The following is a 15,558-nucleotide window of genomic DNA, read 5'->3' on the forward strand; positions in this document are numbered from 1 at the left end:
CAGTGGTTGTCGTTTGTTTATATGTTACATATTTGTTTTTCGTTATTTTTTGTATATAGGTTAGGCCGTTATATTTCTCGTTTGAATTGTTTAGCATTTGTCATTTCGGGGTCTGTTAAAGCGGAATTTCCGGCATAGGCTTTCTTTATTGTTGACGGCCGTACGAAGACCTATAGTTGTTAATATCTGTGGCATGTGGTCTCTTGTGGAGAGTTGTCTTATTGGCAATCACACAGCGTCTTCTTGTTTATAATTAGTAACTATATAACCTCACATTTATAAATAAATATAGATATATAAATTGTGCACCGTTTTTATTGTCTTTTGATGTATATGTGTTTGTATTTGCATGTGGCAAATGTTTTTATCATAGATACAGTAACGTCTAAGATGCTACGAGTCTCCACCATTCATTAAGATGCACCTGGAAATGTTATAATTTTCTTATTGAAAAGATCGGGAGCCATAATTGAGGAATGAAGGTTTATTGGCTACACATAACGTAATAGATGTTTACACATACAGTACCAGCAGATTCACATGACACCCTGAATTTTATCAGAGGGTATCACTTATTCGGCAAAACGCATTTCAGCTACACCATGATATAACAGAAGATACATATGTATAAACACAACATAAAGTCAATAGATTATGATATCATGAAGTTTTCATAGAACAACAATGTATCAAAACAAAAAAGTTTTGAACATTTAACATAACAATCACATTACATGACTTACTTAAAGGAGAATAGACACAGCATAGAGGAAATGTGAAAGGGAGTAAATATGGTTGATCATAACGTTTAGACGAATTTATTGAACGAACAGTAGATACATCATAATGTAATGCATATTGCACAAAACAAACAATAGCAATGGCATATCATATAATTGTTTAACCAAACAAACAATTTATATTTTACATAACAGTGATGATGTTTCACTTTAAAAACGCCACATTCTGTATGTATGCGCCTGTCCCAAGTCAAGAGCATGTAGTCAGGGGTTGTCGTTTGTATATCTTACATATTTTTTTTTCGTTTATTTTGATCATAAGTAAGACCATTAGTTTTCTAGTTTGGATTGTTTACATTGTTATTTCGGGGCCTTTTATAACTGACTATTTATTGTAGGCTTTGCTCATTGCTAAAGGCCGTACGGAAACCTATATTTGTTAATTTCTGTGTCATCTGGGTCTATTGTGGAGAGTTGTCTCATTGACAATCATATACCACAGTCGTCTTCTTCTTTTTTATAGTTAAACATAACATTAAGAAGAAAAACATGGACGTAAAGACAAAGCGACAGAACACATTGAATATTTACACTATAAGACAATTACGGTGTTTCATAGTAAACTATAAAAAAAAAATAGAAGATCATATACATTGCACCTCACAAACTTGAGAAGTCAATGACTCATTGTTAAAACTCATCAATATAATAATATAATAATATAACTTTTTTTCATTTTGAGAAAACAGTAATATTATAAATAAAAAGTATTGTACTTGACCTATTTAATTCAGATTTTATCGACAAAATAGTTCATGCGGAACTAACAGTTATTATATACGTAGGATTAAAAAAGTCTACCAATTTATGATCATTTATAGAAAAATATGTGAAATATCCGTGTAAAACAACTTCTGATAAAGGAGTAGGGGCATTAAGGCCCGGTGTTGGCCCAGTTTTGGTTTTAGTACAGAAATAGTACCTATGCCAAAGTAGCTGTGTATTTGGTAGGTCACATAAGTGAAAAAGGAAGGAGATTGTATATAGTTACGACAAAATGAACATATCCGATATCATCTGTATAACGGTTTTTCCCATACCGGTCACCCAACTTGTGATGGCGTCCTTGAAATTATGAAGGGATGATTGGAAACTGTTAATTAAGAAACTTACATTAGTAATAAGATCAACATGTATGCTCTATGATTTCCTAAGTTTACGATTCAATCTCCATGGTGTCTTGGATATTAGATGAAAATGATATGACGTAGCATGACACGGGCAAGTTTTGTTATTGTAACATTGTGTTAACTGCAAAAATAAATAAAACCGTCACACTTTGATTAACTTTTGGAGCTTTTTATTCATCATTGTACATTGTATATCGAACAGTTGATGTTAAGAAATTATCAAAGTATTGACTATTTCCCCTGAATTTTTGATACAGATAATATTCTCAAGTGCACAATTGAGTTAAATGATCCCAATAGTACAAAAGCACATTCAAACTCATAAGTTGAAAATAAAGTCATAACGTTATGGCTACAAATGAGAAAGAAAAGCACTAACAGACAAATAATAGTTCACAAAATTCAACATAGAAAACTGAAAACTAAACAACACCAACAACACCCAAAACTTGAGGTGAAATCATTTGCTTTTTGTGCGAGAGTTATAATTCAGTAATAAAGGTTACGAAGGTAATATAAATAGTAACGAATTTTGAGACATAATAATTCAACAATTCATGCAAATGTTATTTGAATTAGCATATGCTGTGAATAGACATAAACTTTTTACAGGTTTTACATTTTAACTGAACTGACGTAAATTAACATGATTACAAGTTATCAAAGACTGAAATGTTCTCTGAAAATAAAAGCTATTTCGTTGGATTGCTTAAGGATTTATGTATACCCAACATTGATTGTATCCGTACACACAAGTCACACAAAAATATGAACATGTCAAATGTGATGGTGGAATGAATTTCTGATTGAGGAAAATATTTATTTTTAGTAGTCAGATTTATTTCCCTTTGTTCATGTATCTATATCTACTGTACAATCTTTGATTGCATAACTAAATGATATATGTAACTAGTACCACTCTATCTCGAAAAGTAGTAAGCTGAATGCAATCTTCGCAGAGTATGTGTGAAAATTGTCACCTAAAAATATATCAAATAATTAACATTGTCTCGATTTTTTCATTATTGACCCATATCTTTTTTAGCTGATTTGACAGAATTTATAATTCAAAAGCGCACATAAAATTCTTTGGCCATTTTAATAGAGAGCACGAAATGTTTTTTTTTAAGCCTTTCTTTTAGTGGTAATTTCATGAATTCTCTTTTATGACATGGAAATCGTAATATTATAAAACAAAATTTATGTAAAAAGATTTTATCATTCATTTTATAATATTTCTCCAGATATGTTTATCGAGATGCAAAAAAGATAAACAAATATTCCAGTGCGTCAAACTTAAATGGATGTTTTTTTCGTAGTAAAACAATCAATCGTATTTCCTTTTGTAGATTTCTACCTCTAGTAAAGACTTCATAAATCCATTCAACAGTTTATAAGACAGGGCATATATATATATTTTAAATCAACAGTATATCAAACATATTTTCATTTGTTTTAATAATTTAGCAAACGTTTAAAAAATGAAATAGTTAAACTGTGAACAAATACTTACCACATGTGCTAATTTCATTTTTTTTTTACTTTATTCAAAGATCAGTACAGTACATTTCGATCGATTAAGGTGGTACACAACACTTTAACTAAAATTAATTTGTCTCGTTTAAATTTTTTAAAATGTTGACAAGTATTTATTTTGACCCTTTGACAAAAATATAAAAATTTCAAAAAATTTGAACCAACCGTTTTATCAGAAAAATAACATTGGTTATATTGCAGTTTGACAAAAACTTATTTTGATCTTTGAAAAGCTTAATTTTTCCTTAACAACACAACGTATTTAAAACGTTTAGCTGATTTCACAGAGTTATCTCCCTGTAGTGTTAGGTACCACCTTAATCGTTTTGTGATTTGTAGTTATACAAAGTGGAGGAGATGATGACGACAGAAGAATATATAACCTCCAATGGCATATTAAATAAGATTGAGGACAAAATCTGGTGTATGTGATATGAACCATATTAGGTAAAAGACTGCCACACTGAGCCGGATGTTGACGTAATAGTTTATAAGATTATGCATGTTATAGTATACAGGAAGACATGCCACCATTTATGTTATACAAGCCTTCACATCTTTGGTTTGTTATCGCTGGAGATCAATCGCTGTTCTTTTCCACGGTGGACGAACACTCTACAACGAGTCAAGTAATGAGTCTGCCAATAAAATAAATGTCGTAAGAAAGACACATTTTTTTTATTTTGTTATGATAATAATGTTTCTATGCTGGGCGTGCCTCGTTCTCATACAAAAGTATATGTATGTCGTTAGGTATATCTAAGATAGGGAATATGTTTATTCAAATATAATTTCATAGAGACATCAGTTTTCAGGTTTTGTCAAAATCATTTTTTTTCGCATTACAAGTCAAGACCTGTTCACACAATAGTAAAAACAAACCAGTCTACTAGGATGTCACAATAAGATAAAACACCAGATTCAACTTCCGACAATTAATTTCTATTCAGGGATGCCAAAATATACGCAAAGTTTAAACCTTTACAACGTTATCAGCTGATACAACCCAAGTGAACTATGGTCGGGATGTTGTCGCTTTGACACATTCCCCATTTCCTTTTCAATTTTATGAAATGCAGAGATTCTGCATTTAGATTTAACCTAAATTAATTCTAAAAATAACAGCAAACTTCAATAAAAAACTATATCTATATTCCCATGGAACAGAAGTACTGGTGAACCCTCGGGAACTTAAATTCAACAGCCGAATTAAAAAAAAACTAACGGCAGTTAAAACAGTCATAACAATGTAAACACTGAAGTATAAAAAAAACAAAGGCTATCGGTTTTTTTTCAAATTGTCTACTCCACATTTTTTTAAATTCTGTTTGGAGGACATCCGCATTATTATTCTAGTTAACTTAGATAATGACAATTTGCAGTCATGAGACATGCATCCCCATATTATCACAGAGCCTCCACCGTAAGGAACAGTTGATTTGATGTTCCTTGGGGTATATGCTGTATTTTTATGTTTCCAAACTCTCAATCTCCCATCTGTTACATGCAGAAGAAACCGGCTCTCGTCTGACCAATGGATCTTGCGCTAGTTCCTCCAGTTCCAACCGCGACGAGCTAAGCACCATGCCAAACGCAGTTGTTGATGTCGGTCAGTTAACATGGGACGTCTTATTACCCTCCTTGACTTCAGTCCTGCTGATTTCAACCGGTTCCCCAAGGTTCTGGTTGATAGCTGTCTATGGGGTAACCATTCTCTTTTAAGAACAGGACTTGTTGCGAATGGCATTTGTCTAACCAGGCGCTGCAGTGCCCTGTCTTCACGCTGCGATGTTACCAATGATCTACCGGATCTTGGCAAGTCTTTAACGTGATTGGTTTGGATGTGTTTTCCCACAAGCCTGCTGACTACAATAGCTTTATAAGATAACCCTGATGACAACATGGCGATAATATGCCATCTTTGAGCTTCCGATATTCGTCTTCGTACCATGTTCTCAGAGTGTGAATAAATTTTTCAAATCGCCGGACTTGAATACTCAAATTTGAAGCGCGGGGGAACTGCATTTTGTAATTTGTATGTGAGGCATGGTTCACGTGCATGATAATAACCGGTCAAACCTGTATGGTCACATCTTTTTAAAAGAGGGAAGAAAGATACCAAAGGGACAGTCAAACTCATAAATATAAAAACAAACTGAAACGCCATGGCTAAAAATGAAAAAGACAAACAGACAAACAATAGTACACATGACACAACATTTTATTAAATGTATAATAAGGTAATAAGCGGAATTGTACAAGTACTTTAGCGATACCGGATTTACTTTCATTTATTTATAAATCAGAATACATTGACAAGTATTTAAAAAATACATTTTGAAAAATGATTTATTAAAAGTTCACGCTATATAAGGAATTTTTAAAGGAACATTGATCTTGTTAAAATCTATATTTACATTCAAATTAACATGTTGGTAAAAAAGTATATTGCTATATATCAGGGGGCTTTACTTTTTTTTGTGTATAGTTTACATGATCTTTATCTTGAAATAAAGAATTCTTTGTTTACTTCTTGCAAACAGACATTTCATTTCCCAAAACCACCCACAAATGAATCAAGATAGTGTTGTTGCTAAATTCCTTATATAGCGTGAACTTTTAATAAATCATTTTTCAAAATGTACTTTTTAAAAACTTGTCAATGTATTCTGATTTATAAATAAATGAAAGTAAATCCGGTATCGCTAAAGTACTTGTGCAATTCCCCTTATTACCTTAGATAGAGTTAATTAAATTTACTATTTTAATTTGAGATTTCCTTATGATTAGTCAACGTGGTTTGAAAGCAGTTTAAATGTGGACCATTTGTCGTTATACTAACAAAACATAATTAGTATAATCATGATAATACCGATATTTTGATTAAAACAAAGCTCACATATATTAAAAACATTTAAAAGTCCAAAATTTCATTAAAAAAATCAAAGTACTCCAAACTGAACGAAACTTGACAGAAATGGTAACTGGCATGTGGTCATTTGCACTTTGACTTTGGAATGTTCAAAATGGCCGCAGTTACCATGGAAACAGCAAAATAGTCAAAAATTTCAAAATGCTCCAAACTTAATATTACTTTACAAAAATAATTATAATGCGCTCTTTGGCTTTGGAAATTTAATATCTTGCAGTACAACTCCTACATTTCGAACCTATATAATTTAGTTAGCATACAGCGCCTGAGGAAACTTCTGGTGTCATGACAAGAACAAATCATATTTAAACACAATAAATGAACGTAAAAGTATAACATCAAACTATAAATGAGCGAGTTGATGTTTACCTAAAAAAATAGGAGACTGTCAATTCCATGCATATGAAAATGAGTAGTAAACATTGTACAATAGGAATGGAAAAGACATGCCTGCTATATATTTCTGTCATTCCTATCATTATATTTTATATGTCTATCATGATGTTTGATTTAAGATTATTTAGATCTACTATAGAGGAAAAAGATTTAAACTGCTGATTATTAAAACACCATCCAAATCTGCTTCCAGTTTACATACTTATATGATTAAAAATGTCTTGTTTTTTATGTTTAGGTATTGAATGTCTACATATTTGCCTATTGTTACTAAAGCTTTTACAACTACTTTCATTAGATATTATCATTATCCTAGTATCCTCTTAGTATTACATATTGTAATGGCCTGACCATTAAGTATAACCACGACTGGGCTCAAGCAATAAGAATATCAGGTGCTGACAATTTATTCTCAAGCCAATCTAACAAAAGGTAAAAAGCTGAAAAACAAATAAAATACAATTTTACAATGTGTTCAATTAATGTTATTAAAACGAAATGCCAAAGGTAATAGATAGCACAGTCCGTTGAATCCGACAAAATGTTGTACTTTCAAGAGCAGTTAAATTTCCAGTGTTTCACGGAGAGAATGTTCAAATATGTATAGAGTAATTTGAAGGCTTCACAAACAATGTTGTAAAGTTAACTCACTCTGTGGTTAGCCACGAATTGTGTCCTAGATGACGTTTGTCCTTTGAAAAGTTCTCCAGAACTGGTATGACCTTGCAATGTTCGGTTTGAGATCCGTGTGAGCAGGGGAAAGGTAGCGATGAAACGATGTTTTAATGTTCTTATAAGGTTAAAGATGAATAATCCTCCTAGACTGGAACACATAAATAGATTAAGAATATAATCAAACGAACTATATAAATTACGGAACGGTGTAACAGAATACTCCCCGTCTGATGTCTATCTGATATCACTTTTCCATAAATTTTTCGAATATGTATACAAGATTTACACAAATGAATTAATCCCAATATAAATTGAATATATACAGGTGAAATGTCCACTATTTCGTGTGAGAAATATCAGATCTCAACGATTTTTCACTATAAAGGTTCCTAATAAGTACGTTCCACGTGAAACTGGGTAGGCACAGTTTTTTGTCCTTTAGAAGAAGGGTGTCTCGGACGACATTGTTGTGTTCTGTAGAATGTTCTATTACTGCTGTATCGATAATGGGAACTGTTTTCTCCAACGTAGTTAGACGGCGATGACGATCGAAGATAGATCGAAGTATAACAAGAGTTAGTAGTTGGTTGTCTTCCGATTTGGCGATATGACACATCTTTGTAAGTATCAGACGAAATTAGGCGTTTCGTCATAACGTCCAATCCTGCAGATCTAGTCGCTCTATCTGTAGAGTGGCGTCCTCTATGTTTGATTTTGTCGTAGTAATGTCCAAGAAAAGGTGTTACTCTGTGACGATGTCCAGATAAGACTACTGGTTCCTTTTCACTTATATTCAAGTCAGATTTGACAATACTGCTTCCTCCTCGTAGTAGACGTTGCTCATGCAATGACAGATTGAGATTGGCAATAGGTCCTTCTTTCGGAATAGGTTTGTGAATGCTATTGATTTCCTCTCCATGAACTTTAGGTTCTGTTGATTTCGGATTGAAACTTTCTTTATCTATAGATTTTTCTATAGAAGTCACAGATTTTGCTTTTAGTGACGCGAGTGATGTCCCTTTAGATGAATTTGTGCGTTTACCAGGCTTGGTACTAGGTCCATTACATTCAAGGGATTGTATTGAATGCGATTTAGCGACCTTGGCATTCGAATGAAAGTTTTTGTCGTTATACTGAACAACAATTGGATTCTTGTCCTTGACGGCTATTTCCGGTCTTGAGGCAAGACGTTGTTCTGATTCCGTGATTGAAACGTTAGTTATCTTTGTGTTGACTTGAATAGAAGTTTGCTTGTCAATGTATGTATTTCCAATTATGACCCAACCAAGTCTCAACTTTTGGGCAAATGGAGTTCGGGATGGTCCTAGGCGTTGTTCAAGGACGTGGTGTGCCTCTATAAGGTCCCTTCCAATAAGGAGAAGAATTTGACAACGTTCCTCTATTGGTGGAATGCTTCCTCTGAGTTCTTTCAGATGAGGATGATGCATTGCAACTTCAGGAGTAGGAATTTCGTCTCGATGATTGGGAATATTATTACATTCAATTAATGTAGGCAGATCAAATTGTACGTCACTATGTACAGATTTTATGACGAAATCTTTTCCTCTTTTCCCGGAAGTAGCTACTCTGCCGGAGCATGTCGTAAGAGAGTAGTTTTCAGGTTTCTCCCGAACGTTAAACAGACTGAAGAATTCAGGAGAGGCAAGAGACCGGTTGCTTTGGTCGTCAATAATGGCGTACATCCTGATAATTTTGTTTGTCTTGTCCTTGTGGTACACGTCCACAGGTAATATCTTGGCATAAGATTTCTCGCTCTTATGATCTTTGTAGATCTCTGTGCAGATCGAACTTACAGAGGTTAACTTTGTTTCAGCTGACTCTGTCTGCTCCCCGCCGTAGACTTGTGTTAGCTCCCCGCCGTAGGCTTGTCTGGGTGAGCTAAACTGGGAACTTTCAGATTGTTGTGGTCTAGTGATGTGAAGTGCTGTGGTATGTCGTTCACTTCCACACTCGTTACAACTGATACTTGCGTTGCAGTCCCGACTTCTGTGTGTGGTTGACTCACAACACTTGTAGCACACATTGTTTTGTCTTAACAGTTCCTTGCGTTCCTCGATTGGTTTGGCTCGGAATGCTCGGCATTCATTCAAGGTATGCTTTGTCTTGTGTAGGATACACAGATTTTGTTGTTGACTGCTGTCTTCAGTTTGCTGTTCAACAGCCGTCTTATGGACGTTGACTTTAGAGTACGTCTGAGGTGTGAACCTTGGCGTAGAGTCTTTTGTATTTGGTGTTACCTTTGAACCAAAGATGAACCCAGGATCGTTCTTAATTTTGCTCATTTCCCTGATGAAGGCAGAGAATTCTGTAAAAGGTGGAAAGGCAACTTCATATTTAGACTTGTATCTTGAAGCCCTTGTTATCCACTTTTCTTGGAGTCCGTATGGTAGTTTTTCCACAATAGGATTTACCCCCTTTGACGAGTCGAAGTAAGCTAGCAAACATCCCAGCTTGGGATTTTCTTTGTGATACTCTATTTCTGAGATAATGTCTGACAAATCGTAAAGGAGTGAGTTGTCTTTATTTGTCAGTGTTGGAAAGTTGTCAAGTTTGTTGACGAGAGACGTCTGCAACATTATTGGAGCACCATATCGATCGTCCAGTCTTTCCCATAATCTGTCTAGGCCTCTTGTTGGGTTGTTGGCATTTGATGCCCTTATACTCATGGCATGTTTACCTGACTCTGGTCCAAGCCATTTAATAAGTAGGTCTATCTGTTCTGAGTCTGAAACTTGTAGTTCGTCTATGACATTTTTAAAGCTGGCTTTCCATGTATGAAATGATTCTGCCTGGTCGTTAAAGCTTGTTAGCCGGGAGAACAGCAAGTCCTTGCGAAGGAGAAATCTGGTTATCTCTAACGTAGGATTGTTTTGTTGCTGGTATGCTACAGGGTTCTCTTCTATTACGCCTTGTTTTGGGTGTGAAACAGGGATCTCTTCTATGACGCCTTGATTTTGGTGTAAGACAGGGATCTTTTCTGAAACGCCCTGTTTTACTATGTTAGTTATTGTTCCCAGATCTGGGAATGCATTAACATCTGGTGACTTAGCACGTGTAGGCAAGACCTTGGGTGTTTGTGATGGCAAGTTCAGTGCCACAGATGGCACAAACGCTGGTGCTTCATGACTCAGCTCAATTTTAACAGGAATTTGTTTTTTTCTTTTGAGGTCCTGTTACTTCCTTTACAGCAGTTGATACAGGAAGTTTATTGACGAAATCATGCACACGCTGGAGCGGGTCTTCCTTTTCGTCAGGGAGATCGCTAAACGCTTGGCTGTCATCGTATTCCAGGATACGAGCCTCGGCTTCTGCGGCTGCAGCTTCTCTCTGTGCTTCAAGAAGGTTAAATTTGGCTTTAAGCTCGACCTTTTCCCGGCTTACTCGTGCGGCTTCTTGTTGCATTTGAGCCTTACGTTGAGCGACTTCTTGTTCCATTTCTGCCTTTTTACGTGTGGCTTCCTGTTCCATTTCAATTTGTCTGGACAGGGCTTGTTCCTCTAACAGTGCTTCCTGTTGTAGGATAAGGGCATGTTTTTCTACAAAGGCTATTTTAGACTTGGCAGCCTCTGCCTTGGCACGCTTTCTCCGTGCTAGGCTTGACATGTCTGACACGTTAGAGCTACCACTGCGTGAGGTTTTCTTACCTTTTGACCCTGAGGTCCTTGTTTTAGTTGATTTAGACTTAGTGAGGGCAAGGCGATGCTCGTGTAAAGAGTCCATGGCCAGTTCCACTTTGGACAGACGGAGATCCAATGTAAGGTTACATGCGTCTATGTCTTTTTGACTGTCCAACGTTCTGGTCCTTTTTAGAAAGTCCAGATATTCGTCTGTGAGCCTCCGATAATTTGTACAGGCTTTTACAAGATTGTCCTGGGCTGTTAAGACTTGCTGAAGTTCATTGGGAGGTGTGGTGATTTCCGATAACTGGGTCGTTATATCTGACCAAAGGACCTCTAATTCCTCACAGAACTTATTACGTCTTTCTGTGTAGGCTCCTTTACCTTTTTCGGTGAGATCCCGTACTCGCCTAGTCTCGGGATTTTCATCTAAATGTGTGGTATTAGACGGATTTTGTAATAGTTCTAGATCTGGGACATTTCCTTCTTGGGGCTGAATCTCTTCTTGTTGCTCCACATGACTGGGATCCATGTTGACTCAACGTTGTTGGGTTGCTGTCGAGTTCACACAAGATATGTACGTATGTACGTTGCTACGTTGTCGTTCCTTGTCTGGATATGTAAAGACAGGTTGTCGTCAATTAACTGTACGTCAAGGGATGACGCGTACATGCAGGGCTCAACAGGTAGGTTGCTGTGTAGCTGTGGAGTGGCGTTATCTGTGAGACACAACAGGCAAGTTGTAGACTTTTTACTGTAATGGCCTGACCATTAAGTATAACCACGACTGGGCTCAAGCAATAAGAATATCAGGTGCTGACAATTTATTCTCAAGCCAATCTAACAAAAGGTAAAAAGCTGAAAAACAAATAAAATACAATTTTACAATGTGTTCAATTAATGTTATTAAAACGAAATGCCAAAGGTAATAGATAGCACAGTCCGTTGAATCCGACAAAATGTTGTACTTTCAAGAGCAGTTAAATTTCCAGTGTTTCACGGAGAGAATGTTCAAATATGTATAGAGTAATTTGAAGGCTTCACAAACAATGTTGTAAAGTTAACTCACTCTGTGGTTAGCCACGAATTGTGTCCTAGATGACGTTTGTCCTTTGAAAAGTTCTCCAGAACTGGTATGACCTTGCAATGTTCGGTTTGAGATCCGTGTGAGCAGGGGAAAGGTAGCGATGAAACGATGTTTTAATGTTCTTATAAGGTTAAAGATGAATAATCCTCCTAGACTGGAACACATAAATAGATTAAGAATATAATCAAACGAACTATATAAATTACGGAACGGTGTAACAGAATACATATTCTATACTGTTCTTTCGAATTTGACTCCATTTCAACCGTATAAACGCTGCATAAGGGTTATCATGTAACGTATTTCTATATCTAGCCTTTTAGTTATTACCTTACGGCATATTTCAATTTATTTGAAAGGTTAAATTTGAGAGAAGATACGTATGAAACATCAAACATATAACAACTTTATATTGAGTCAAAGCGCTTTTTATTTACATAAATATTTTCGACATATCTCAATAAATTTCATGAAGATAATCATAACAATTTAAATTTATTGAAAAATTGATTGATAAAGTTCTTGGAAAAGTACGCCTACGAATTCTTTGAAAAGCCCTAGTTTGAAATCTGAAAATAGTCCTACTTGTGGTTATTAAGATCTATATCTGGTTTTACGTCAATTTTGGATGAGTGAAAGCTTTAGATTCGAAATATAAATCATGTTTTATTTTGTATTACTTAAGATCTGCAATTCGACTTGTCTAACAATTAAATAAAACATTTCACTGAAGAGAGGCCACAAATACCAAAGGTATATTCAAAATGATAAGTCGATTACAAACTGACAATGTGTCTCTGCCATTTAGTAAAAACCAGAATGCTTACATTCCGAAACGATCTAATCTATACAAAAAACATTTAAACCACATCAATAAACGAAAACTACTGAACATCAGGAGTCGGTTTCACAAAACAGCTTACGATTAAGTTTGGTCGGAAGTCATAAACAATTAGGCATACTCGCGGTCATTCTTAGTCGTAAGTTGTTTTGCTAAACCGATTAAAGATTCCTCACAATTGTGCACACAATTGCAGCGGGTTAAAAAGATTTAATAGGTACTAATAAGTTATCAAGGTACCTTCACCTTTATCTGAAACAATAGGGTAGTGTGACCATGGAAAAAACAGCTTCGTTTATAATTTTTGACTTTAATATAAAATTCTCAATTTTGATATTTTAGACTTTAATTCTAGGTGTTTTATAATTCATTTAATTTTCAATCCAGAGTTATCATTGATATTTACAGCAATCGTTTTTGTGTGATCAGGTGCATAACACAGTTTCAGTAACAAGATGCCATTCAGTCAGGCTCTTGTTACACACCTCACAAGTCACCCAGGTTGCCCGGTGACAGATTCATCTCAACATAGAAATACACACTATAAAATATCAGGGCAGATTAATGGTAACTGTCAAAATAGCTGCCGTTACCATGGATAAAGCAACATCAACAATTCTAACTCAGGGTTTTCAAAGACAGAAGAGTTTGGCAAAGAATCATGTGAAATGTGAAAATGTGTTGGTGCAGCTTGAAAATAGAAGAATAAAGATTGATAATGTCAGGAAGCTTATTTGGGAAGATTGCCTTCTATCCAACGTTGTATTATAACAAACTTATGACAAAGATAACAAACAGACAATGGTACAACAGAATTGATGAAACAGTGGTATTGGGTGCTCTCCCCTTGAAGGAAAATAGTAAAAAGCTTGTTGAAGATGAAAATATTAAAGGTGTGATTAGTTTGAATGAAGACTGGGAAATGAAAGGCATGATTCCAACAGAAAAGGAATGGAAGGATCTTGGTGTGGACCAGTTATTTCTACAGACTGTAGATTATGTAGGGACACCTACCCAGGAGAATATTAACAAAGCTGTACGTTTTATTATGAAATACAGAAAGAGAGAAGAGAGTGTGTATGTCCACTGTAAAGCTGGCAGAACCAGAAGTACAACTATTGTAGCTTGTTATTTGGTTTATGTTAATAAATGGACACCTGAAGAAGCTGTAGAGTTTATTAAAACTAAGAGATCTCATGTGTGGTTATGTGATAAACAAATTCAGTCTATTCATACTTATTTTGAAAACTTGAACTCATTTTCTGAAAATACTGCAGGGTCTTGATATTGCAGGATCAATTTATCTTATTATTTCTATGGACAGTCAGTTTATTGTGTGTTGATTGGTCGAGATTTTGCTTACGTTGGCAGAATTTATTAAATTTGAAGTTTTATAAATGCCGAAAACGTATTATCATGTTATGTATGAATTGTTTTTAGAATGTTTACCTGTATCTTGCCTGTGATGATTGAATTATGTTTAATGCTTGGAAGTGAGCTAAACTCTCTATAGCTGAAGAATTTTAAATTTGTAATTAATGTTGGCATTTGGGTCTGAATTAATGAGGCCTAACTGAATAAATATTTTTTAAAGCAATCATATAAAAAGAGTTTTAATGAAACAAATAATGAGCATGATGAAGAAAAACGGTAAAATAAATTTGTGAAATTCAAAGATTTTCATATATACTTTAGCAATTACTTGAAAAACACCTTAAAAAATGTGCAAATGTAAATCATTTATAAAAAGATGAAACTATGCTTTCATTCTCATATACTTTAAGGGGAGGTTATTCATACAATGAACCAAGGCAAAGTTTACAAGGTTCAAATAGGCATTTACTCTGGTGTTGTTCTATTGAATTGTAAAAAAAATCTACTGTAAATTTATGTACAAGCTTTTGCTTAAACATCATGTAATTATAGTGGAGATTTAGAGAATTGTTAGTGTGCTCATGGGGTTTTATAGCCAATTACACCAAAAATATTATATTAATTTATACTGGTTTTTTTATAAGCAATGTTATTGTATGAAAATGGAATGTTGTGAAACTAAACCTTTAGAATCAATAGTGCAATGAATAAAGCCAAAGTATTTAAAAAAAAAAAAAAAAAACAATTCTAATTCTTTCACTTTAGGACCCAACTGGATGAAACTTTATGAAAATGTTACCTAATATGCCAAGATGTGAAGACAATAAAACCGAATCCATATATAACATGACATGTAGCAATGAGATGTCTGCTTTTAGAATTTTGGAAATTTCCACTGTAACCACGGAAACAGCAAAAAAGTAAAAAAAATCATTAAAAAAGTATTCCAAAGTGAACGAAACTTCACAGAAATGGTAACTGGCATGTGGTCATTTGCAATTTGACTTCGGAATGTTCAAAATGGCCGCAGTTACCATTGAAACAGCAAAAATGTCAAATATTTCAAAATGCTCCAAACTTAACATTACTTTATAAAAATAATTATGATGCGCTCTTTGAATTAAAAAATGGCTGCGGTTACCCTTGCAA

The 15,558-nt window shown here is 34.7% G+C and overlaps 1 pseudogene; it reads left to right on the top strand.

The window, feature by feature from the left end:
* The first annotated feature begins 13,670 nt into the window (after positions 1-13,670).
* LOC143053868 (phosphatidylglycerophosphatase and protein-tyrosine phosphatase 1 pseudogene) lies at positions 13,671-15,154 on the top strand (annotated as a pseudogene).
* The last annotated feature ends 404 nt before the right edge of the window (positions 15,155-15,558 follow it).

The sequence above is a fragment of the Mytilus galloprovincialis genome, chromosome 12 (assembly GCF_965363235.1).
Source record: "Mytilus galloprovincialis chromosome 12, xbMytGall1.hap1.1, whole genome shotgun sequence".
In the NCBI taxonomy this organism is placed as follows: domain Eukaryota; kingdom Metazoa; phylum Mollusca; class Bivalvia; order Mytilida; family Mytilidae; genus Mytilus; species Mytilus galloprovincialis.